This window comes from Lissotriton vulgaris, chromosome 2_1 (assembly GCF_964263255.1).
Source record: "Lissotriton vulgaris chromosome 2_1, aLisVul1.2, whole genome shotgun sequence".
Classification (NCBI taxonomy): domain Eukaryota; kingdom Metazoa; phylum Chordata; class Amphibia; order Caudata; family Salamandridae; genus Lissotriton; species Lissotriton vulgaris.
The window spans coordinates 214,485,672-214,512,353 of NC_141687.1; positions in this window are offsets into that span (position 1 = coordinate 214,485,672).

Consider the following 26,682-nt stretch of genomic DNA (forward strand, 5'->3'; position numbering starts at 1 on the left):
CACTTATGCTTCCTTTTCAACTTGCCAGTGCAGATAATTATTATTAAGTAGGGATGGCCTCTAGGTCAAGGGGTCATAGCACTAGAATTATTATTAGTCATAATATATGTGCACAGAAGGTGTGTCCAGATATCTGCTCCTTTGAGGGACGGGAGGTGGGTGTCCAACTGGAACCCTAAACAGATACCCCAAGTTGGAACTACCAGGTAGCAGCAGAGGGAAAGAAAATGAGACGAGAGGGAAAGGATGGCCTCATAGAGAAAGAGACAGGCAGTAATAAGTGGCAGGCACAGCTGGGATGCCGAGGAGACGGGAAGTGATGGAGGCGGTGAATACCGGAGAGAGAGAGATGGGGGCAGCGATTCCCGAAAAGGGGTTTTCGGAAAGGGGTTAAGAATAAGGGCGCAAGGGGCGAGATAATGAATGTATGTGGGTGGGGGTAAGGCATGTCTCAAAGGAATTAGGGAGGGGGGGCTCAGATATAACATTATGATGCCGTATTCACAAAGAGTGGAGCGAATTCACCCCTTGTTGTTGTTTGTCTTATATAACATGTCCTATACACTGTTTTACACACCTATGATTGCTAGTCTCTGTGTAATGTGTGTGTTATGTACAGTGCTGTTATGTATAGTGGTGTTCATTCGACTTCCTATGTTGCTGGAGTGCATTTGTTTTTTTTGCAACTGATTCTATGACTTTTTGGGGTGTATCCTCAAAACTTTCCTGTTAATGTGGCTGAGCTGCTTGCTGAAGTGCACTTTATACTTGCTTTTGAGTGACACCAAGTATTGCTGGTTTAATTCGATTCCGTTTGCTGACTTGTGATGCACGGCTTGATGGGTGCATGCGTTTGTTTCCCTGTGACTAGTTTGTTCTGATATAATTGTCTTATTTGCAATAGTTTTCAGTACACAGTTTGCTCAATCAGTTATGGTTTTGTGTGACTACCTGGATTCCTGTAGTGCCTCTGACTTTGTTCTGTTTCTTTACTTTTTGTGACTGTTGGTCCTGCGGGGAAACATTTTCAATTTATGTTGTCTTGTTTACTGGGAGCATTGCTTTTATTTTCCTTTAGTGTAATAGGCTGGCTGGTGAAGTGCACTTCCCATAGTGTGCAGTCACTTTAATTTGCCTTTAGGTGACTACCTGGCTTGATGGTGGTTTTCTATTTGATTTCATGTAACTCCTTGTCTTGATGAGTGCATTGGTTTTAGTTTGTTTGAGGTAACTGCTTCACATGCTGATTTCATCACACAGCTGACACCCACCCTGAGAAAGCCAGAGCTGCCCAGTTAGTGGTATCAACACCAGTGCGCTTAGGCTCCTTACAGCTCCTTCAATTGAAGTGGGTTACCACCTACCCGTTACTTTTTGTATCCTGCTGCTCGTACCAAGTCAGATCTAGACCCAGACCAGTCCCCACAGTTGCTCCGGATTAAGGGACATTGTCATGTCATCTCAGGCGCGATGTAAAGACTCCCAGTGAGCTGAGGACTCTTTTGGCTCAAGAACCAACTAGCTGGAGACCCTTGTGGTTGTTTAAAGATTTAAGATCAGCCTGTAACTCAGTCTTGAGCTGGGTGGGTGACCTCGATTACAAAGTGGCTGTGCCAGATGTCCCATTATGACCCCTTTTGCCTGTCTCCCCTTCAGACGCAGAGGGCATAAAACTGGGGGTGCTCAACCCTGCCAAAAAACTGAGGGGTGACCCTAAGAGCACAGCTGCCATCCAATCAGGGGTGGGATGCTTTGGTGTGCTGGTCTGGTTTTCTGGGTGTATTGACTCAGGTTTTTCCCATGTAATTGATTGGGTGTCTTGGTAAGTTGCTTTTATGTGAATGCCTGACTTATGACTGCGTATTCCTTTCAGTGTGCCCTTGCTTCAGTTTACTTTTTGAGTCACTGTCTAGTTTGCTGGATGTATTGCTTTCATTTTTCTTTCATTAAACTGTTTGACTTGCTTGATGCTTTTATGTTGGTGCCTGCATGCCGAGGTGTACTCTTCTTCAGTTTAAATGTATGTGACTGGCCTGTTGACTAGCACCCTGCTTTCAAAGTGAAGGTTCACAGGTTGACACTTGCTTTAGTTTACTTTTGTATGGTTGACTGCATGCGCTGTTTTGCTGGATGCATTGCTTTAAGTTACTACTTGATGCATTGCGTTCAGTTTGCTTTCAAGTAATTGCCTCTCATTTTCCCAATGCTTTGTGAAGGCTGTTTCCCAACTGCTGTGCAACTTCTTCTACTCTTAGAGCTGAGATTTTCATGAAAGTCTTATAGTCTGAATTCAGCACCTGAGCGTAATAGGACGGAATGTATGAAGCTCTGTGGTTATACCGAATAAGCAGCTACCTATGTTATGCCATCTATTAATGTAATAACTGCACTTTCACAATTGCTTTATTAACCTTCCTGCTTTCTCAAATTTGCTTGAAAATGCACGATTTTTCTTCTTTTTTATCAACATTTTCTGGGGGGGGGGGGTAATCCTCCTAAACCCCCTTTTTGGGGTTCTGGCTCGCTCGCTGCACTCGCTCGCTACGGTGCTGTATGCAAATCACTTTGCGCCCACCACTTTGAAATGTCACCCACCGCCCCTGAACATCTCACTACATGAAATGGAAATGAGGACCCCAGCTATTTCAGACTCCTGGGAATTCCTGGGAAGCAACAGTAGGACTTCTTCCGTCGAGGACAAAGACGTCTTTTAGTGGATCCCCGGTCTCAAAATTTGCAAAGGCTGTGCCAAGAACAGACTGAACAGCATTCTGATGAGTACTTTATTTTCTGCAACACCCACTGGGAGCTGGTAGTGCAAGTCACACTTAAGATTAAATGCAAAAAAGATTTTAACATTTTATTGCCATGTTTTTTTTGTGACTATATGAAAATGCTTCTTACTAGTGTGTTACAAGTGACCGTATATCAGTGTATTAACAAACAGGAATAATGTAAGCCAATAGCCTAGTTTATTTTCAATTTATGGGGGCCGATTCACAAACAAAGAATTAAAGCTACATGCTGATTTTTAGGTCGAGCCTAGAGTCAGTTCAGTTCAATATACTTTATTCGGGTTGTGAAACAACCATAAAAGCAATTACAGAATAAATAGCATACTTTTAAAATGTATAGCACAGCAAAAAAACACATTTCACGATTATTTAACAGGGACAATACCTTTCTGTACATTAATTGCTTTTAAAATGTCGGACGCAACATAAAAACATATTTCAGGATTATTCAGTGCAACAAGCAGATTCATAGCAGAATAGTATGATCTCACATTGTATTTTATAAAAAAACTGTTTCGGATAAAAATGCCTAAAATACAGGTAGAACTTGCAAAAGAGCAAAGTGCTTTGTTTAGAGAACTCATCACAGGGATAGGGTGTACAATCTAGAGGGCACATTTTCATAACGGGAAAGGCGACTAGATGGGGCACTATGCCTAGTCTCAGTCTAATCAATACATAGCGATGTGAAGATTTAGTCACTGATTAAATAATCTTGGATTCCCGTACTAGATTCAAATGTTTTATAAAATATAAAACTCAATTGTTTATCTATAGCTTTCCTACGGATTTCTCTTTTATATGCCATAAATGAGTCCTTAATCTCCCATTTGCTTAAAGAAGCCCCCTGTCCTGGGTTAACAAAAATCTGTATATTAAATAATTTACTGTACATGTCAATATATTTTAGCCATGGGATGTCTGATTTTTTCAAGCAAATCTAAAAACTCGATGAGCACTCTTGGTCATCTTGGAGACGAACTTTAGATAGTTCCAGATTCCATTTCCCATTACCTGAATAGATTACACCTAAGTAGCAAACAAATTGATAGTTTGTACCGGGGTGCTCTCAATATAAAAGATTTTACATTTCCTTGATTTAGGGCCACATATTGTAAATGTTTTTGTTTTGTTAGTTAACAGTTTCTGTGCAACTTACTAAATTTATCCGACTGGGGTTCTGGAAAGTAGTACTGCATTGTCAGCCTATAATAAAACCGGTATGTGTTTACCCAATATTTGCGGCTAATCAACCTTCTCCTTCTGCAGCACTTTATCAACCTCCTTTATAAATAATATGAAAAGGAGTGGTGCACCAACACAGCCTTGGTGGATGCCTCCTTTTACATGAAAATTTGGAGTGCACTCACACGTTTTCCGTATATCACTGTGCATGATAACCTCCCATATAGTCTTGCAAGAAAATAAATCCTTTTGGGTCACCAAGATTAAGTAAGGTAGGCGACAGGATTGGCTGGTCCACTAAATCAAAGGCACTACTAAGATCTGCAAAGCATAGGTATAGTCTCCCATCTTTAGCGGCTGTATGTTTTCCAATTAACATTTCCAAATTAATACATTGTTCTGTAATCCCTAATCCTTTCCTGAAACCAAATTGCACTGGGGTAAGTATATCCTTTCCATTTACCCATTCCTCCAGGGGCATTTTCTCATCTCAAGGACAGATTTGTAATCAAGTCATACATTTTTGATTAATTCATTGTCTCTTGTCTTACAATATAAGGTTTGTTTCGATTGCTTTAGTGCCGTAGTGTAGGTATAATCAAACCACCCAATGATAGCTGGGCGACCTGCGGTGTGGCACACATGTAGGAAATACTAGGTGATACTAAAACATCGTCAATAATTGATGCAGCATTTCTACCAGTAAATGTTTTTTCGGATTACCATCAGTATCCCGAGCACACTGCAGTAGATCTAAATAATATTTGGCAATCCTTGAGTTTAAGGCTTCCCCATATACATTATGTGGTAATGTATACAGTCATCCCCTTGGTCATTCTTAAGCCCACAAACGTGTGTTGCGACAGTGGGCTTTAAAATATCCAACCCATATGAGTACTATATTATTAGTTATCAAGCCTCAGAGTGTATCAAGCCCTTTATCAAGTTTCGCTACAATGATACTCCTGGTAGCATCAAACACATTATTATAGTAGTTGATCATTAACGCATCCCTCCCTTTTCTTTTTTAGAGTGCTACCATACAATCTGAGAATGTGGTCCAATTGTGACAGCTCTTTTAACACATGCCAGTAGTTTGTTGGAAATAAGAATGGGAAGCCCTCCTTTTGGTCTTCCGATGGCGGAAGGTGAGGCCTGTAACCAGTATGAGGAAAATTCTTCTATAAATATTGGATCAGGACACCAGGTTTCCTGCAGGCAAATCAAATCTAGCGCATTAATAAAAGCTTGCATCCTAGTGAATCTCGTTTGTGCATAAAACCGGCAATATTCCAAGTCGCTATTTTGTTGCCATTTTCTATTCTAATCCCCAAATTATCAGTAAAGGTCTTGCAGTAGCTTTAGCTATCCCTAGGTATAACCTATGTATCCATAGGAGTACTCTCGGCAGTTATGGTATCCATTGGGGCCCTATCAGGGAGAGCAATTACATTTTGCGGGTCCACCCAGAAGTCTACTATCCCAGCTCCAGCCAAATAAATATCAATACTGGGGGAATAGTCACCCTTTTGTCAATTGATATCATGTAGAGCAGTGTTTCCCAAACTGGGGTCCGCGGACCCCCAGGGGTCCGTGACACATTTCCAGGGGGTCCGTAGGCAGCAGTTTTAAAAGCACAGAAAAGTTTCTTGTATAATTAGCAGCTTTCCAGCAACAATAAAAGTGTCAAGATAATGCCAGTGATTAATGCACCTGCTAGAGAGTGAGGAGAGTTTTGTTCAGTGGCAGCTTTGACTTAACTAATGTAACACAAAGGGTTAATGTGCCTACTGCAAAGAACGTGTTACATGCATTTTCAAAAGCAGTATTTTATGTGCATAGGTTCGTGGTTACTGCTTTTGTCAAAGAGATTCTTTCTTTTCTGTGCACTTCTTAAGTGACAATCGTAATTTAGCAGAGGGACCTTTAAACTGTCATCAAAGAGCTGCTTGGAAACTGCATGGTACCAGTTAGTAACTTATGTTTTTCCCAGTTATCCATTAGCCTGATGCTCCTAAAAAGATTTACTTGGGTGGAAATACATTTTTAATGTTAAAGTCAGTGCTAGCCACTGCATTATGTTCTGAATCCTGAGTTTGTGCTTTTCCAGACCAAGCGCTTTTTAAAAATGTCTACCACTATGAATGACATGTGAGCCTTGTAGTCCCCTTTACCTTATGTAACCTTTTATATACACTGATTTACATGTATGGTTCAATGTCTCTATATGTGTGTGATGTAAAGTGCTCTGACCTCCTTCAATGGTATGAGAGATGCCATAAAACAAATGAAATACATGTGACAGAGGGGCTATTCCTTCAATATAAAATACTAAGGACCAGATGTATGATCCGTTTTTATATGCGCGAACGGGTTCGCGAACCCGTTTACGCATGCAAAAACCTATTGGGCCATGTACATAGCCTATTTCGCGAGTCGCAATTTGTTTGTGACTTGCTAAATAGGTTTTGCAACTTGCTATTTGAAAGGGGCATTCCCTTCCAAAAAGCGAGTCTCAAAACCATGTTCAAATGTTTTGCGGTCGCAAAACACTCGCAATTACCACCGTCTTCAAGTCCGCTTTGCAAATGCATGCAAAATAATTTTTTAAGGGCAGACAGTGGTCCCAGGGACCTCTGCCTGCCCTTAAAAAATAAATCGAAATCGTTTCATTTTCTTATTTTTTTTTTTTAATGCATGGTAAACGGGCTGCATTTCTTAAAACTGCATTATTTAAAAGCAGTCCCAGAAGCCTGCTGAGTCCAGCAGGCCACCATGCCTGGGAGGGCTGGCATTCCCAATGGCTCGCAAATTGCGAGAGGCTCATTAATATTAATGAGCCTCGCAATTTGCGACCCCATTGGGAATCCCAAATAGTGTTAATAAACACACTGTTGTACATTTCATTTAGCGACTCGTAATTTGCCACTCGCAATGTGTCGCCAATTGCGAGTGCTAAATTAAATGGTCGTACATCTGGCCCCAAAATCCTTAGTACTTTGAGTATTTTTTTTGTGTGCACACATGTGTTTTTTTTTTAAATTACTGTTTTAATATTTGAAATTTAACTCATACAAATTGCTTGGAGGTCCCCGGGTTCCAGTGGTGACTCAATAGGGGTTCCTCAGGAGTCAAAAGTTTGGGAACCACTGATGTAGAGTACTCAAGGCCTGATATCTATTTGAGACCAGTAGTGTGTATTGGCAATGAGTTATCATATCAAGGGGCATCCTGGTTGGCTAGGCTCATCTCTCCTATAGTGAGTCATCCTCAGGTGCCTACAGAAAAAGCCAAGGAGTATAAAGGATATATTCTGGTCATACTGGCTGGGTGGGACTGCTCTCTCTAGAGTATTTCTGGCCCAACTAGGATATTTAAAATTGGTGATAATACAGTCTCCTTTGTGGGTCTTCCGTAAGGGGCCTATCCAGCTCTCTTTGGGTTAGAAGAATTTGATTGGCCCCTACCACCTGATATCCACAGTTCCTATCTAGCCAGTGTACCACTCTATTCTTTAAACTATCGTGAGTTTCTTTCTGTCCTGGGTGCAGTGGGGGAAATTAGCCATGACTGCCACATAAGGGCAGCATTCCGGTGGTAAGTTTACGGGTACTTCGGCCCTACCCTTATTGGACCTGAAATCTTCCTCTCTGTGTTTCTAATAAGTAGCTGTTCTGGGTCGGACCTATGCATACTAGCTTGTTCCACCCGGTTAGCTACTGTCTGCTGGCTTGGGATAGAATTATTTACTGGGGCCGATCTGCAGTTTTTATTCCATATGTTTACTGGGTCATTCAGGCTTTTTGGAAGTTCCCTTTCCGTCTCTTTACTACTTGCTTTTACTGGGGAGACAGTTGTTTGTAACACCAATTCAGTTGCCCCCCTTCTTAAGCCCTTCTCATTATTGATACTTACATTCTCAAGTGAGCTGCTAATCTTAGACACTTCTTTAGATAGTTTATACAGTTTATCACTAATCAGAATTAACAACTCCTCTATTTTAGATATAATGGTTGCTGTGATTTGTGCATTTAAGGACTTATCTTGTTCAATTGTACTTTTGCTGACTACGATAGCATGCCTTAGGCCAGATCTCGGGTTGGGACCTTTCGTACCTTTGTTACCACCCTCCACTACTTTCTTGCCCACTCTCTTTCTCTTTGGGGTAGGTGAGCTATTTGTCGTACGTAGACAAAGGGGATCAGGTTGTGTTTGTGACTCTGGCTCTAGTATTGTTTCTGGGATTTCAAGAGCTCCCTGGCTCTGGGTAAGGGTTGGTTCCTCCAATATGATACCACCTTCTGATATTAACCCACTGCCATCTCCTGATTGCCCTCCCACCGCCATACCTAAACCAATAAACAGGGGGATGAAATATCTTATTTTATCAGATATTGGACTAACTGCACGTACAAGGAATTAATCAATCGTAGCACACGGAGTATTAGTGTTTTTTTAGCCAGTGTCGTATTCTTTACCATTTTGGGGCCTTATATGTAGATAAATGCAAGACTAGGAAGATAAAGTGTAAGGTAAAATGTCTAGTATTTATTTATTTATTAAGGAGCTTTATATAGCGCTAGCCTGACCCGAGCAAGATTCATATAATAAGCAGAATTCTACATATGGATCGGAAGTCTAAGTGTGCAGAGCATCATTGAGGTAGTCCGTGAGTCCTAAGATAACCTCATAGAGTGCACGTTGTCTTGGGGTTGAACTAATTAAGGGGGGGAAGGAGCAGTTGGGGGGCGAATAGCAGGGAGGAGGTGAGTCTTAGAGCTACAATGTCAGGAAGAGACGATGAGCAGGGAATAGTGTATTGATGGAAGCTATCCATTCGGGATGGAGTGGTTGAGGAAAAGGACTTTAATTTGTTTTTGAACTATGTAAAGGACGAGATAGTCCTGATACCGACTGTGATGGCGTTTCAGATTTTGGGCGTGTTTCCGGCAAATGACCGTGTGGCAGTTTTTTGTTTGCGTCTTTTCATGGGGATGAGTAGTAGGGTGCTTGAGCTTCTGAGGTTCCCTGTCTGACCAGCTCTCTTGAGTTTGGCAGCCAAATACTTAAGTTTTCCTGTGTGCAGGGCTTTGTGTGTGAGGCAGGCAGTTCTGTAACTGGCACGCATTTCGATTTGGAGCCATTTTAGTTCTCTGAGTGCCGGTGAGATGTGATCGTATTTCCTGATTCCAGTGACCATTGTAGCTGCAGTGTTGAGAGTAGTTTTGAAGGGTGCTAGGTGAGATTTTGTTGTACCAGTGAGGATGGCATTCCCATAGTCAAGTCTAGATAGCACCAGTGATTGGGTGGCTTGTTTGAGGTGGTTGGTTGGGATGAATGTTTTTTTTGTGTTAAGTAACTTCAGGTTGACGAATGCACTCTTTGCGGAATTCTTGATGTGATTGCCCATATCGAGTTTTGAGTCTAGGGTAATTCCTAATAAACTTTACAGAGTAAAAGAGAAAATCCACCTAATTCCACTGGTATAACCTATATAAAAAAGCTATAATGCTAAAACAAACCATGTTGAATAAAAGTATAAAAAGTAAGAATGTCCTTGAGGTATTGTTCCAATAACTTGTTCTCGTTTAATAGTGCTTGCAATGACTTAAAACAGCCAAGGTTACCATAGCTTCTCGGCTTGGAATGCTTAGATTGTTTCCTGTCGCAACCTATTGTACTGGTGGTTCCATAATATTTATCCAGTAGTCAGTATATGAACCATCACATCAGCAAACAGTTTTACCACATAACAAGTTGATATTAAATGGCCGTACCTTATTTCCAGGAGCAGTTCTCATGGGCTCATACCATCGGTATAGTAAAAATAGCCAGGATCCAAGATCCAGATTTGCTAATAATTACAGATGTTGAGCTAACACCAAGGCTTGAACACTGGTCGCGAGCTCCTGAGTCTGCAATCCTGACTGCTGAACCACAACCTCTCCCTCTGAGAGCAGCATACAGTTCTCTCGCTATGCTTTTTCTTGTTGTTTTTACGTCTCGCCTAGCGATGCAGTGCATGCGCTGCTTGCATTGGCGAGGTCTATTGTTGTCTATTTAGCTTCCAACGGGGGACTTGGAGATGTGCATGCATATGGGCTCGTGGCATTTCAGCACAGTGCGCACATGGTGCACTTTTACTTTCCCTCCCTTCCCCGACGTTTCAGTACAGCGCTCGCATGGCGCGCTTTCACTTTCACTCCCTGCCCCCCGTCGGCTCCATTTCCTCCTGTAAGCTCCCGGAGAACCTGCACGGCGTCAGCAGTCTCGGAGTCAGTTCACCGTTCTTCGATTGTGGGCAAGTCACTAATCCCAGTCTCTTCCGCCTTGTTTCAAAGTAATGGAAAAGTTCCCCCTGTACCGCGTTTGATGCAACCTTGATTCACTCCGTCTGCTTCACATCGTGCATGTGCAAACATGACTACCGCCCGTGTTTATTAACTCTGCGCTTACAGACACATTTAGTATTACTGGGGGTATCTATAGTGCAAATCTACTACCAAGGTGCAGCGGGCATTTTGTGTCACAGGAGTCACACCCGATGGTTAGAAGAGCACACACTGATGTTTGTTTACACCGAGCTCTGCAGAAAAGACCGGCATGCACATGCACACAACGATGCCTCGTCTGTGGTAGTAGGAGTTATATAAATGCAATTTAAACACAAAAAGAGGACACTCGCAAAATATGTGTTTTGGTTTACTGCGTTTGTGCTGAAACGTCTTTACGGGCAGTTAACTTTTGCCCAGAGTCCGCAAACTCTATGCTGATGCTCGAAGTAGTAGCAACAGGGAAGAGAAAGCTAGATGAAGGGGTCAAGATAGAGAGCGCTTTACAATTGCTGTGAACCTTACATAACCAGCAGTCTCAATTGCCACATGCCATATTCAAATGTCAGCACCTTGAGACCCTCCTGGGTAAGTTGGGTGCTTCACAATGCCCTGAGTGAGAGAGGGTGACAGTATGCCCGAGCTGCAGGCGGGCGGGGTGGTGGCGGTGACAGCTCCCTGCTGAAACATACACATGGTCATCCGATAGCTCCGCTGACACCAGCTGCGAAGGGTCCAGCAGACGCTGAGCCCAGGAATTATGACTCGAACTCTGGGTAAATTGATATTGCTTTTTGTAAAAGCGGGAAGTGCATATCGAGGCTGAATAAAGAGACCTGCGAATCGATACAGAGGCGGAGAAAGCTCAATTCATAGGGGTGAAGAATATAAAATAAAAGCCATAAGTGATAAGTTCATGAAATGGAATACTACTGTTAGTTCATATTTTCCCTATGGACTTAGGGGTGCTGTGCGTGCGTGTTAAATATACATGAAAAAGGTTATATTGTTTTAGCTTCTTCATACTTCACAATAGGTAGCACCTAAATTATAAACAAAAAATATATAAAAACACGATTGAAGAGCTTCCAGTGTTGCCACTAAAACGGTTATTTTCGGATCTCACACAGTGCTCTGCCTTCAGGTCCGGCTACAATACTCTTCATCGGCCACGGCAGCACTTCAGGTTGCTGTTTGGTGCGACAACTGAAAAATAACCCAGCTCGTGCCCTGTGGCCTAGGGTCACTCAGCACCCGCTAGCCCTGACTGCTCCCCTTTTAAATAGTGTGTTTGGAAATGACACAGGATCATTGATTATTTTTTATCAAGGATCTACATGTACCGTGCCAATGAGTTTGCAGTAAATGTAATTGTCTCTAGAAGTAACAAAGCGCTTTATGAAAAGAGGTGTGTGATCCAGGGCTTAAACAGAGTCTTTGGTTCAAATCCTGGCTTTTACTGTGACTAACATAATTGTATAGTTTTGGTCAGATTGCTCTATTACATAGTGCCTCGGGCTGTGTGTGTATTTCAGTTGTTCCAAGTTGTAATTCGCCAATTTAAAGAAAATATGTACAAAATATTTCTGAACATAATGGTCGTGAAATAAAATTTCGGGGTTATCTTTAAGAATTTCCTAAAAAAACAACTCGAGACCCACATGCACTACAAAATGGAGTGTAGAGATGAGGGAGCACAAAGGGAGTTTGCAATTGTTTATAAGGCCCGTGTTTGGTGACCATCTGATTCAAGGCACTTCAAAATGAGCATTAATTGGCAGCCTCGGAAAAGGCGCAGATGATTGTCTGCCCGCCTCCTGGCCCTTTTCATTGCAGCGCTGACGGATGGGCGATCGTCTCTCCGATTGGTAGCTTTTCATGCCACTTTGGAGGAATTTATTTCGCCTCTGTCACATGAAACAGATTTTTTTTTATCTGCTCATAAATCAGGGGCTTCTCTTCCTTGGGAGGTGGTTAATTAATTGTCAGATGTCAGCCACAACATTTGTGTTTAAAGACCTTTTGAAGAGCTCAGATAGTGAGAGGATAAGAGCTGGGAGTTAATTAAACGCATTTTGGGACAGGGGGCAAAAGGAGGGAAGGATGGTATGTGGGGAGGGCCACGGAAGAGCTGGTGAGGGCAGGGTGTCCCTTAAAGCCCAGGTGAGTCCATGGGGTGCACGTGTGGAACAGGGAGCATGTCCAGAAGTGAGCAATATGTACTCAATTTGGGGGCCCATGTTCACAACAGAGGATAATGTTCAGAATTAGGGAGCATGTCCACTGACCCCTACATGGAACTCGGAAACATGTCCAAAACTGGGAAGCATGACCCACAACCTGCGCAAGGGAACTGGGAGCAATGACAAAACAGGGGAGCAAGTCCGAAACTTGGGCCGCAACACGTTGTTCCTGCCATGGAGGTTTGCCACAGCCGGGTACAGTTAACCAGTACAGGGACCCAAAAGCAACGTGGTGCAGGTAGGCTTTTTTTTATTTATTTGTTTGCACTTTTATACAACGTAAACTTTACAGAACGGAGCAGAGCTCTTCAAATCAGCACCAATTGCATTACAGTTAGACACAAGCCTGGCATTAAAGAGAGCAGACATGCCCCAGGGGGTGGGGGCGCTGGTAAAGTATGTGCTAAACCACAGTGCTTGTTTGGTGAATTACACAGAACTGCGCAGCCCAAATGTGGGATGAGGGGGGGGGGGGGCTTGTACTTGGTTCCCTGGTTCTACAGTGCACCACTTGAAGTGCACAAGTGTAACGCAGTTAAATCCCACCATGGAGGATTGACAAGGTCCTCAGGAATTTATTTATAAAGGGCTGCGTGGTTGGTTGGTTGGTTGTAAAAATGCTCCCGCATATTAACACTATAAAGGGTGACAAGGGGACCCTACTCACTGGAAGCCTGGGTATGAGAACTATTAGAGAAAACAACGGCTCCTGTGGACTAATAAGCGATACTTAATAGTAAACTTGACACACAATGGCTATAAAACAGGGTTGAGAGATATCAGACAGACAGCAGACCATACAACTGAGAGGTTTGTTGCAATAACGTAATTATTTATATAGAAATCTCATGTATAGCATAGTACATACAAGCAAATTTACATTGGAAAATTATATTTATACAAAAACTAAACATTTGTACAGTAGTGTTTGGTGTCCCAGTGAAAGTGAAATTGAACCTAAACTACAAAGTGACTTCAAGAAAATTACAAATGGTTAAGGTTTCAATCATGAAACAAACGAGGCGACCCTGGAATTTTATAGTCTCATGTTCCGCAACACTTTTAATAATCAAAAAAATTCTGCTTTGGGTTCGCCTCTTCGATTGTCGACGGCGTTTCGACCCAGTTAGGGTATTGGGTCTCTTCAGGACCTGGCAATGTAGGGACACCAATGTCCATGAGGGAATGAAATCCATCGCCAAATGGATGAGAAGCAGCTGTCTGAAACTGAACTCGGACAAGACGGAGGTCCTCATCCTCGGACCCACCCCCTCCGCCTGGGACGACTCCTGGTGGCCTACCTCACTAGGAACCCCACCGACACCGACCGACCACGCACGCAACCTGAGCTTCATCCTCGACTACTCCCTCGCCATGTCTAAACAGGTCAATGCAGTTTCCACCTCCTGCTACAACACACTCTGCATGCTCCGTAGGATCTACAAATGGATCCCGACGGAAACAAGAAGAACGGTGACACAGGCCCTCATCAGCAGCAGGCTAGACTACGGCAACGCACTCTACACAGGCATCCCAGCAAAAGACCTACGACGCCTTCACCGCATTCAAAACACCTCGGCCCGGCTGATCCTCGACGTACCCCGCCGCAGCCACATCTCCCACCACCTGAGAAACCTTCACTGGCTCCCCGTGGACAAGAGGATCACTTTCAAGCTTCTTACCCACGCTCACAAGGCACTCCACGACACCGGACCAGCCTACCTGAACAATAGACTAAGCTTCTACACCCCCACCCGTCAGCTCCGCTCCGCAAACCTTGCCCCCGCCCTCGCCCTCGTTCCCCGCATCCAACGAAAGACCTCCGGCGGCAGAGCCTTCCCATACCTCGCTGCCAAGACCTGGAACACCCTCCTTACCAACCTGCGACAGACCCAAAACCTACTCACCTTCAGAAGACTCCTCAAGTCCTGGCTCTTCAATCAATAACAGCAGCATCCCCCCTCTTGCCCCCCCCTCTACACCTTGAAACCCACACGGGTACGTAGAGCGCTTTATATATTCTATGATTGATTGATTGATTGAAACAGACACCACAGGTCTGTACAGACAGCCTGGGTAAGGTGGTGTAATCACCCCTTACTTAGATATTGTATACCTATATCTATATATATATACATATAGACACTTATATACCTATAAGTCACTCCTATTGCAGGCCTTGACAATCCTGGAGGCAGAGTGCTTGGTTTTATGTGAGAGGGTGCCCCAGCATGAGCTGAGCCCCTCTGCAGCTTTCGGAACCATCTCCTTATAGCTGTTCTATGATATAGCCATACCATATATTCTTAAGTGCATTATAATCCTCGCGGTTAATGCTAACTTTAGTTTGGCTTTATCAAAACATGTTGTGTAAGGTGTCAAACACTTTGGAATACTTCCCCCCCCCCCCACCAGTCCTGGTGGCGGGGGTAGCATTCCACCCTTCTAGAGGGAGAAGACATGAATGGATGCTGCTGCCACAGACACGAGCCTGCCCTCCTGCTGCTGGACGAAACTCCGGCAGGGGAGGCCTGGTCAATAGGTTTTCTGCCCAGGGAGGTGCTGGCACCTCCCCAGACAGGCTCTTTGTGTATTGGGGCAGGGAGGGCAGCATTCAGTGAATGCTTTCCAGACATTGCCTGGGGCACACTAGGTGCTCAATGCATTTCCCAGTTCAAACCGTTTGTTGGGGCACTCAGCCCCAGCTCTGGGGCGAAACTGGACAAAGGGTAAGGGGTGTAACCACCCCCACCACAGGACCACCCATAGGAGGGACCTTAAAGTTAGTCCAAACCCTAAACTTAGTATAAGTATAGGATCCCAGTCCCTAGGACTTTAGATTACCCTGGATGAAACTCTGAAAAATATATCCTGGACCTTCGACATTCCATTTCGACTGGAATATGGAAGACATCTCCCTTGTGGTCAAGGAGTGACCACCCTGTTCAAACAGGCACCAAAAGCATCTTTGCCGGTCTGCATTTTTGAGGCTCCCGCCAGATGCCGAAGAGTCTGCGACACAGGACATGGACTTCCAATAATCTCTGACCACGACCTTCATTCACAGCAAAGCTGAGACCCGTGGCGGACACGAGAGATGTGGGACCAGAACTCCTGGACATCCTGCATTTTGCTACCTGCATCGACTTCCCGAGGTATCCCAAAGTTGTGCATTGGGGTACTTGAAGCCCCAGACCCGAGCACCTTTTGCACTAAAGCACAGAGCTCCACACTCCATGAGTGGCCCATGGGCTTGGTTTGTGCATTTCCGCTTGACGCGTCTTTGCTAGCCCTAGTCTATTGGCAAGTGAGCCCCTAAGAAGACAATCCTTTACTTTAACTTGCTTTCCTGGTTGCTCCATGCTTGCTCCAACTTCCCTGCAAAGGAGAAGCTTCACAGACCTTGCTGGTCTGCACTGAAGCCATTCTCAACATCCTGCTTGGGTTGCGTTTGCCAAGGCTTGTTGGTTCCAATCCGAATACCGAAACAGCAGTCAACTAGATCCTTTGTGGGACAACTCAAATCAAGCTCCTGGTCATCTACAACACCTCCTGGTCCTCGTGGCTGAAGAGACAAACTTCACCTTTTCACCTGCAAGCACCCAACATCTGGTGGCATATTTCTATCACCGTCCTGGTCACTGGCTTGTGGCCCAGACTCTGGCCCCTCTGCTTTCAGGTTCTTCAGATCTTCAATCCACGAGGACACTTTTCCTCTGGTCGCCTGCAGCACTACTTTGAAGATCTCAATTGAAAACGAAGACGAAACCCAACACGAAAAGGCACCTATGCACCCGGCTACCCTGGGTGAGGTAACACAAGTACTCCGGTGCTCCCATGGGTCTTGACTTTCGAAGTGTCCTAGTTTAAAAGGGTTCCATCGTAGTCCATCCGGAAGTGTCCTTAAATTGTAAAATTGTAACTTGTTCGTTTCCCATAGAAAGTCAATGGTAACCCGCGGCTGTGTTTAGACATTGCACGCGTCTCCCATGGGCCTCCTACATCCTAACCTTTGGTTGTTTAGAGTAGCTCCAGCGATTCCACAGGCCTGCTTTCTAATTCTCACGTGGTTCTTATACCACTATTTTAGTATATGGTTTGTGAGGCCCCTTGGGCAAAACGTATACTGTGCAACTTATCGTATGCTAATTGAGTAACTTGTATTGTACTTTTACCTCTGATCTCATAAAGAGTGCAGAGGGGTTGTGTTTAGAATAAATACATGCTTTCATTTGGTACTCAGCGGTATATAATTGGTAAAACAACTAGCTTAATTCGGTCTCTGAATTCTTAACCTGAAGATTGCTCGCCAATGCTACCCCTAGGATAGCTTTTTATAAGGTTGACTTTACAACCACCATCAATAAGGGTCGATTAGTCTGGTGCCAGGTGCCCACTAGAACTAGTGGACATCATATGCCAGGCTAACTTCTCATAGGCCTTAAAACACATAAGCGCGCCAGGAAATTGACAGTGAGCACATGAAGTGAACACCCATGGAAACCGATGACTGCATTCGAAAGTTGTGCTTTTCACAAATGGCAGAACAGCTAGAGCTGTTCTGCCATGACAATAAATGCTGTTATTTATCAACAGAATAGGTAAACAGACAGGGACTGTGCATGACTGGTGCATAGGCCTTTCCTGTGCACGTAGATTTACAGGTGCTCTGTTGTGTTGCCTCGGTGTAAAAATTAAGCGCTTCGAAATTCACTTAGATGCATTAAAGTGCTGTTCATTATAACAATAATTGCATATTGAGTACGAGATATGAATAGTGAAAAGATATCACACGGAATACTAACCAGAGAGTTGTTAGGTAAGATTAGGTTTAAAACACATCAATACAATTGAAATGAAATGAAAAATTACATGCACAGACTACCCGTAAACCTCGCAGCGCTTTTAACTGAAATCAAGGCGGCCAACTAGGAAGATTAACAGGCTTTGCTGAACAAGTGGGTCTTTAGAAGCCTCCTAAATGCCATCCGGTTGTTGTTTTCTCTAAGGATAAGCGGAAGAGAATTCCATATTCTCGCAGCATTGTGTGAGAATGAGCGGCCGCCCCAGCGAGCCTTGTTTATCTTGGTCGTGGTGGCTAGTTGCAGCGAACTTGAGCACAAAGCTCTAAGGGGAAGGTAAGGGGTAGCTAAAGGGTGCATTATGGCTGGACCAGTTCTGCGAATTGCTTTTTGAACAAGACACATAGCCTTAAATTGTACCCTTGCTGCCACAGGGAGCCAATGTAACTTTTTTAAGGCATTTTTGGCCGACTGCCAGCGAGGAATTTGAAAAAGCAGCCGGGCCGCACAGTTTTGGGTGACCTGGAGTTTATTGATCACTGCCACCGGAGCTCCCAGATAGAGAGCATTACCATTATTAAATATTTTACATCCAGAATATTAATGGTCAGAACCTGTACCTTTATTGCGTTTTTTGGCCGCAGCACATGCCTTGTAGTAATGAGTTTACCTAATTTTCCCCATAGTTTGTCGGTCAATTTGCAGTTTTTCTCCAAAATATTTTGTTTAGCTCAAATTGATTAAATTAATTCTGCCAGTGAACAAGCTGCCTAATTTCGATCACCGTTTCAAATTATTTAGATACATTTGCCACATAATTCTAGTAGTTTTGGCCATGGTTAAACGGTACAGAGTGGTTTGTGGGCTGTTGTTATTCTGATGAACCCGTATTTTATAGGGAAACAGAGGTGGAGGAACAGCTCACAAATTCCTTTTACTAATCCTGACATTGCTGCAGCTACACCCCCTGGGTATGCCACATTCAGATTAGCTAGGCATTATAAAAGAGGAGGGGGTTTGGCAATCCTTTATCGAGACGACTATAGGACCAGATTTGAACCACTAGACCCAGTGGGTTTCAAAGCAATGACTTTCTTGATAGAGCCGCCAGACTCATCAGTTTTGAAAGGGTGTCTAGTTTATCGGCCTCCAGCAGATAGGAACAGCTTCATTGATAGACTTTGCACTGTGATGGAAACTCTAATTATCAACAAGAACTTCACAGTGCTGGGAGATTTTAATTTCCATTTGGAAAATACAGACGACACTAACTTGCTAAAACTCATTGATGTTATGGACTCATTTGGATTGCCTGTAGTTACCAAAGGTCCAACTGGGAGGACATTGTGATATCACCGTCTCTTCCAATAACTTGGTCGGAGCACTGGGATGTCAACTGGCTTATGATGACTAAAACAGTTCCCCAGCATAGACCAACCATACATCAATCCACCGGTAGAGCATGGCATAAAGTCTGCCCAGATGAACTTGAAGAGGCAATCACTGCTACCCCATGTCAATTGGAAAATAATGTGGATCATAATGCTAAGATTTTCTCTTGCTGGCTTAATACTGCGCTGGATAAGAAAACACCCATCATTAGCAAAACAGTAAAAAGAAAGCTGTCCCAGCCCTGGTTTAATGAGAATCTGAGACTATCAAGACAGGAATGTCGTAGACAGGAACAAAGATGGAGAAAAAACTATGGGGTAGAGGAGAAAATCACATATAAAGCCAAACTTGCTACACATAACAAAGATATCACAGAAGCAAAAACAGATTACTTCACTAAAGCTTCCGCTGCTTTAACGTATAAGTGGCTGCCCCCCAATCGAGTGAGGTGAAAGCACGGGACCATTGCCAGCTGCTGCCCAGCAGAGCGCAGACATCTGCGAGGGACATAGAAGGCAAAATATCTCCTACGGTAGATCAGCCCTGTACCATGCAGAGCTCAAAGAGCCAGAGTGAGGGCTTTGAACTGGACTCATTGGGCCACGGGGAGCCAGTGAAGATCCTGCAAAGGCTGTTTCACACTTGATCTTCCTGGCATTTCCAGCAGAACCCTGGCTGCCGCATTCTGTATTGTTTGCAGTTTTTTTAACTGGAAACTGGGCAAGCCAATGTACAAAGCATTGGCATAGTAATGTGTGATATAATAAGGGCATGGATCACCATTTCCTTGTCTGGCCTGGGTAGCAGAGTAAGAAACTTCTTTAGTGATCTCAGCGTGCCAAAGAACACCCCAGCAAGTTTTTTTTCTGCATGGAGAACCTAAGGTCCTCGCCGAACCAGACCCACAAATTCTTGGCCGGATTGCCAACCGAATTAGGCAGAGGGTACTTTGAGGGCCACAAAGCCTCTCTGAAAAGCGGGGGAAAAAATCTGTACAAGAAGACCTCTGACTTGTCCTCGTTGCCTTTCAGCTGCGCCGATGCAAGCCATTTAAAAACGTCAGAAAGACAGTTCTTAGCTTTAGTCGGGGACAAGCTGTTTTCCCTCCAGGTGAAGAGGAGCTGGGTGTCATCCGCATAGGCAATGATCTTAGCTCCCAGCTCCTCTGATAGGTAGATCAAGGGAGTAATGTAAATATTAAAAACCAGAGGGCTCGGAGTAGAGCCTTGTGAGACTCCAGTGACCACCCTTCTGAAGGCCGAAGAAAATGGTGGTAACCAGACCTGCTGTGTTCGATCCTCTTAAAAGGATTTAAGCCAATCTCAAGCGCGTCCAGATACACCAATGCTTGAGAGGCGAGCAAGTAGTTGATGTTGTGGCACCGTATCAAAGGCGGCAGAGAGGTCCAATAAAATCAGAGCGGCTCTGCCGCCTGCATCCAGGCAGTCCCTTATTGCCTCCGACATGTCAACGAGAGCAGACTCTGTGATATAGGTCGCCCGAATGCAGATTGAGCAGGATGGAGGGAGCACCGGCGTAGCTATTAGGTGTTGGGGGGGGCGGTCTGCCTCGGGCGGCACTATTTTTGGGGCGGACGAGCGGCACTGGAGGCCTGTTGCGGCCATGGCTGCCTTTATAATTTATTTGAGAACAAACACAATTGTCCCCAAATAAATTATAAAGACGTCCGCGGCCGCTTCGGGCCTCCAGTGTCGTGGACGCCTGCGGCCCACTTTAAATGTGGAAAGCCGGCTACGGACTCGAGTGGCATGTGACCTGTGCATGCACCTGACCTTACTGCTGCACAGTGGGTGCACACAACACAAACGCAGGACTTACTTTTTGGCAATTTAATTGAAAGCACTGCAGTCTGTACTCTGCAGGCGGTGCTTTCAATTAAATTGCCAAAAACTAAGTCCCGCGTTTGTGTGTTCTCGCCTCCTCCTCACTCCTCGACCGTTGTTGGCCCACCCTGACTTTCCTACAGCACAAGTCGTTAAGCGCATGATGCCATTCTACTGATGAAAACCAAGCAGGGTAAATCACGTCTGTCTGTCATTGTTAAACATCTCTTAGAGATATCTGTGTCTGGCTGACGGTCATGTTTAATAAAACTTTATGAATACATTGTCCTGCGCTTTTGCTCGAAAACTCTAACTAAACTGCTGTTTCAGATTTTCCTTTTACAAAGCTTAGTAGAATTTTATTAAAAAATAAAAATCACAAAAAGCCTGCCTGAGTGATTCTGCAGAGAAAATAGATAGCTAAAATGGCTGCAGAGATGTCTTTTCAATGTTTGGAAATATGTTACAAAGAACAACAATACAATCAGATTTTTGTCCCAAGCACCGTTTTCTCAATTTGGGGGATAAGATTAAGTATTGCAAATTTCGCCCCAAACAGCTGCCTGATATTTTTATTTGTTGACTTTCTGGACCATTCTTTTTAAACCGGAATTTGGCAATGACTGCTGGGAATGTGTACAATGTGCTGCCTACAGATTACTTTTTAGGTCGAGCCTGGGCAGCGCTTGCGCTGCTCTGTTAGCCATACTCTATTGGAGTATGTACATGAAGCCCCGCCCACTCTCCGCCGATATTTGTCATTGGCATGTGTTATTGTCCTTCGTAAATGCTGGCTTCTGATTCCCTATTAGGCTTGTTAGTCCCTCCTTAGTACCGCCTTGTCTTCCTTTGTAACCTCCCATGAGGACTGGCCCTTTTACTTAGTTTGTTACAGGGTACGTCTTCTTTACCGCTATTTTCTTTAATGAGTTTCTCTTACTGCAGGTGGGCAGGAGGGTCACTTATGTGCAGTTGTGACCACCAGCTTGTTTATTTGACACTTAGAAAACGGGGAGCTCTTCAGAGGCCATGGGAGACAGATGGGGGCAACTCAGCGATGCCTTCAAGCATTTAGAATGCAATAGGTCTCGTATTTGCGAGAGTTTTAGCTATTAGCATTGTAAATGGCAATGCCTTTTATTTGTTTTAAAAACCAAAACATGAATAAAATACATTGTAATTTACAATGCCAATAGCTCAAACTGGCGTAAATTCAAGACCTGTTGCATTGCAGATGCTTATTTAACAGTGCACTCAGTCTGACAGTGTTGCTTTGGCCACATCCGAGTTTTGTGTTAATTGGGTACAAAATATGCATGTCACAATGAATGTATTTCCCATTTAAAGAAGAAAGCTTTAGTTTTCCTGTAAAGGACTCAATCAGAACTAAAATGCCTCGATGTGCTCCCATTTTTAACAAATCAATAAACTGAGTTTATTTTTACTTCACTGTAATTTGGCCAGTTTAAAGGACGGAAAAGCAATCGAACCGAGATAGTTACTCAGGTCTTGAAATATGCCTCTCAAATACCCCTTATCAGATCCAGTTGAGGTTGAAATAAATCGAGGGTGGTGGGGGAGGGAGCAGGGTGGGAGGGAGGTGATGGGGATGATGGGTTGGGGGAGGAGGAGTGAGGGGTTGGGGGAGCGGGTGATGGGTCGAGGTAGGTGGGTGTAGAAAAAAAAACCACTTACCTCTTCAGTCAGCTGCTTCTTTCCTCCGCTTCCCTTCTGACGATCCTGGAACGGAAGCAGGAAGCACACAGGATTTCTCTAGCCAATCACAACACTGCTAATATCAGCGTTGTGATTGTTCTGAGCGCCATGGTTCGGAGGTCAGACTGGGACTATGAGCCTGTGCATGTTCTCAAACCAGGCTGTAATACAGCCTGGGTGGAGAACATTAAAGTGTGCATGATGGTTTGGCTGGCCCGAGATGGCCGACCAAACCTTCATGCGCTCTTAAATGCTCACCACTCCCCCCTTGTGAGATGAGCAGCCTAGACCCACCCTGCAAAACTGACTCAGTAGAGAAAAATAAAATGATAACACCAGTGTGTTGTTATCATTTTATTTGTCATTTTTTGCATTGCTGAAAGCAGTGGGGCAAAGCTCCTCCACCTTAGCGGAGGAGCCGTCAATGATAAGATCTGCAATTTTGTTTAAAAACAATACTGAAGTACTCAGAGAAGTACACAGTAATGTACAATCTGTTCAATAAAGTGGTGAGACAGAGTTGTCCCGCGTTTGTGTGTCCTTGCCTCCTCCTCACTCCTCAACCGTTGTTGGCCCCCCTGTCCCAGCCTCAACTCCAGGGTCGTCAATCTTGTTGTAACGTGCGCGGCTAGCGCTACCAATGACGGCCCTAGTGGCAATTTGGCCAGCCCTCGCGATTAGAACGTAGCAGTGACGCGATACGCGCAGCCGCGTAGCTAGGGGGGGGCGGTCCACCCCAGGCGGCACCATCTCTGAGGCGGCCGCGGTCGCGCGGCACTGGAGGCCCGTTGCGGCCGCGGCGGCCTTTATAATTTATTTGGGATTCTCTTGGGGGAGCACAGTGTCCCACATAAATTATTAAGGCGGCCGCAACGGATCTCCAGTGCCGCGGCCGCCGCCCGCATTTGCACTGTGCTTGCAGCTGCGTTAACTTAAAAAAAAACTTTCAAGCAGGTCAGGGGTGTGCAGGCTGCAGCGCGGGCATGGCCTAAGTCCCGCCCCGCGTTAGTGACGTCCTCGTCAGTCCTCCGGCTCCGACCGTTGTGGTTGTTGCTCCCCTCCCGCCCAGCCGCCCAGCCTCGCTCCGAGTCCTCCAGAGGGGCGTCAATTATTCAGTTCTCGGCTGCAGCGGCCATCCCGGTGCCGGACATCTAGTACTAGGTGAGGCTAAATTGTACGTCCAGAGCCCCCAGTGGGCGCTGCCAGGGGCCGCTTGACGGCGCCCAACCAAGTATGTGGCAACCTTCGTCGGACTCCATGACTATGGAAGTGCCTTCTCAGTGTATTCTTATGGTTGGAGTGTTTGCCATTTATTTATTGCAGAATTATCCTTGTACCTGTGTTAGTACTCTTTTGTAACATACACACGTCACTTTTCTCTTGTAACACACTGTTTGTTACCTTTCACATTTTGTTGTCTTTTGATACTTGCACAAGTGCCACCATTTCCTACGTATAATACACCTATACAATGAGAAATAAAGTTTAAAAAGAACAACCATGGGAGAAAAGGGGGGTAGTATGTCTAGACAAGTTGAACAAGTGTCTGGTAGCAACGTTAAACACATTGTTCTGTGGGTAGAAGAGATGCCGGGGTGGCTCAAAATCAGGCTGTTTCATTAGCGCATTTTATTAAGTACCACGGAATTATTGATTTAGTGCAATAAAATTAGGAGACATGAGTACATTTTTCTAATGTTCATTACATGGTAGCGTACTGCTGTTGTGCTTAAAGTAATAAATCATTCCACGTGCATCAAAGGGTTTATAAAATACACCAGGATTTCTATTTGAAGAGATGGGGAGTGGATAGAACTATGTGAGGTGCAGGTTGCAGAAGAGGAGAGAATTGTGTCTAATGTGCAAGAGGCAATTTAAAGTAGAGATTAAGAAAGGTAGAGGGAGATCATGCGCCAGTGGATGGAGAGAATGTTCAAATAGGTCTTCAGTGTTAGGTATTCAAGGTTTATCTGGAGAATTAATAATATTGGTAATATCATAATTTTGAAAGCATTATGTAATACTAAGTAATGGTATTGTAGGTAGGTTATCGGAGTGTGTAGCAAATGAGCAGGTTGTTAGCTTAGAACAGGCAACACACTCAAAAATAAATAGCATGGTACATACTGTGGTTTGTCGAGACTTTGAATTGGAGCCCTCATATAGCATGATTGAAGTATCTGGTAAAGCACTCATAACGTCCGAGGCACTATACCATTTTGGAATAAAACATATTATGTAGAATGACTAGCTCCCTTGTCCAGTCTCAAAAGGAGTAAACAGGGAATGTGCCATTTTTCCTCCGGCCTTCATTGGGCACCCCGGCAAAGACGTCTTGAGGAGGGCAGATATGAATAAGTGATGGGGGAGCAAGGACTGTACATCCTGATACTGTTGGGCAAGAGATGTGGAGCGGGGCCTAGCCTTGAGAGGGCCTCCTGCTTTGGACAATGTCTGCCTAGCATTAAACAAGCTGTGAGTGGCAGGACAGTGGAATACAATGTGGGCAGTGAGGGAACTGGAGCTTGGTAGATTTTCTCAGTTCCTATTAGTGTCATTATACCTGCTTGAAAAGACTCTTTTGTAACATGCACAGGCCACTTTTCTCTTGTAACACACTGTTTGCTACCTCTCACATTTTGTTGGCTTTTGATACTTGCTCAAGTGCCACCATTGCCTACGTAACGTTTGTTCTTGTGCCTGAGTGTCTGCCATATATTGCAGTATTATACCTCTAATTGTACTTTGTTTTCTCTTGTAACCTGCACACTTGTCACTTTTTCCTCCTGTAATGCACCGTTTTCTACCATTTGTATTTTGTTTGCTCACGATGGTCACTTTTGCCTCATGTAACTTAACGTCTGCTTTTGTAATTTGTTCACTTGCAATTTTCTCCTCATGTGTCATTACTGTTCCTATTGTGAAGCGCTCTGACGCCTTCGGGTAAAGTCCGCGCTACATACAAATGCATACATAAATAAATATAGGAGCGGCGGTGTGACGCAGCTGACCACCCCATGCAGACTGTCAGGAGGGGCCCATATTCTCCAGTAGCTCACAGATATTCATTCATTGGCCTGGGGTTGAATAGGGACCCCACTCAAGGGTTGTGAGGCCCCTGTATGTTCGCCCCTAGGTGATGTTGTTATGCTGTTAATGCAGGGTGCTGTAACCAGTGTGCGGGGGTTCTCGACGCTGTCCATGTGCAGTCCACAGCTGTGTGGGGTTGCCTTAAAGTGCTTCAAGGTCTTCTCTGCGCTGTTTAGGGAGCTCTCGGTTGCAGTCTTAATTACCAAAGTTGCTTCCTCTAAGAATGCATATTGTCAGTGCACACCTTGGTGCTGTCCTGCCCAGCACTGTAACAATCAGAACACCCCATTCACTGTTCCCTCTGCGAAAACTGCCATTGGAGAGCATTGCACACAGAGAATGACACCATTCTCATTATTTCCTGTATTGCAGAGTCTCAGCTTTATTTATTTCAAGTGCCACCGTCCTTTTTCCCCAGCATCCCCCCCCCCCTCAAGGGGCGGCAATCTGAGGGCTAGCCCCGGGTGGCACAAGCTCTAGCTACGCCCCTGGATACGCGCTTCACCGCTACGCTCTTCAGAGGAGCTCTCTGGACTCACTGTGAGTTCGGCTGCTGCACTGCACTGCAGACTCAGTACAGCAGAAGTCATTAGGGGAACAAAGTTCCAACCGAACCCCCCTGCCTGCCATAGACCCTGCCTTTAGCGAGTGAGATAAGAGGAGAGCAGCAGCAGGTTCGAAGGGGGTGGGTGGCTGAGTCTGTGGCTCATCCATAGCTGCCAAGGTTTCAGATTGCTATGTGTGGCACTTTCAGAATTTCATTGTAATTATGAGTGACATTTCAACGTCTAGGAGTCACACTTTCTCACAGGCAAAAATGTAAATCACTCAATAAAGATGAAGGAAACATATGAATACCAGAAATTACACCCATTTGATTATGGGGAAACTCTAACATTTTGAAACAGGTGCAAAGTAGCTGATCTTTGCAGCATGCATTTTAACCCTATATGCACAATTTTTAGGAGAGTCAAAACTGCTACTACTAGACATGTAACTATTGAGCAGGGGCTTTTACACCCATGTCTAAGTCCATCATCCTGTCTTCCCGCTCAGTCGCCGGTGTATTCAACTGTGTAGCCTTTGACCGTGCCATGTATGTGCATGTAACTTGCATGATCAAGGTAACTATTAGCGGCAACACTACAGTTCTCTTGGACATCTTTCAAGTGCTCACCGTCCTTTTTCCCCAGCACCCCTCCCCACAAGGGGCGGCAATCTGAAGGATAGCCCCGGGCGCCACAAGCTCTAGCTACGCCTCTGGCAGGGAGCCAGAAAACTCA